This window comes from Rutidosis leptorrhynchoides, chromosome 1, assembly GCF_046630445.1.
Source record: "Rutidosis leptorrhynchoides isolate AG116_Rl617_1_P2 chromosome 1, CSIRO_AGI_Rlap_v1, whole genome shotgun sequence".
In the NCBI taxonomy this organism is placed as follows: domain Eukaryota; kingdom Viridiplantae; phylum Streptophyta; class Magnoliopsida; order Asterales; family Asteraceae; genus Rutidosis; species Rutidosis leptorrhynchoides.
The window spans coordinates 467,940,918-467,941,887 of record NC_092333.1 but is presented as its reverse complement, the minus strand read 5'-3'; positions in this window follow the sequence as shown (position 1 = coordinate 467,941,887).

Below are 970 nucleotides of genomic sequence, written 5' to 3'. Positions count from 1 at the left end.
CATCAACCATCGAACTTAGAAATTCCAAAATATCATCATCAATATCTTCGATATTTCTGAGGATATTTTCGTAAATATTCTCGTCCGAAATTATATAGCTCCTTGTGCTTCCTGTGTATCATTATATTGGAAACATTCAATAGAAAATTTAGTACCAAAAAGCAGATTATGCGAAACTAGGAAGAAAGCCGTGGACAAATCACAAAGAATAAGTTTGACTTCAAAGAATTCAAATGATTCAATGTCTACTAAAGTCTTTAGTGAATATCTTGCTCCTTACTCTAAACCCTTGCAAATAATAGTTTCTATCATCCTCTGATCTTAGATATTCTGAGATATTATCGTATCTTTCATTATAAATATCCTCCATATTTCTGGAGATATTTTTATAACTATTCTTATCTGAAATCATTAACCTCTTTGTGCTATCAGTATTACATCATATAGAAACTGTTAGTTTCTATATTCTGTAAACTTTCGAGCTTAAAATATGAATGTTATTGAAGTAATGTTGGGAACTGATACATGAGTTAGTATAATATAATGACACTTGATCAACGTGATTATATTACAGTAAGTCATGCTGAGTTTCTAATGGAACGTGATGATTCACAGATCATAACGTCATCATGTGCCATGTTACACGACTCTTACGTTCTGTCTAAATCTATAAACATATCAAGAACATGTTTTTCTTGATAGACCTATTTTTCCCTTGAATTCTGGTAATTTGACAAGTCATATTGTACTATTATCATTTCTTTCCTAGAACATTAACTGTGTTCATTCCAAAATTTATATATGTGAATTCTGGACCATTACAATATATGCCTAACCGCAAGAAGAAGAAACGAAGGGACAAAGCTCCAAAATAGAAATTGGAGTATAAATCGCAGCAAATAGGAGGGAGTATTAACTGTGGATGACAGTGTTTATAGGGAACAGAAATAGGAACATTGAGATATACGGG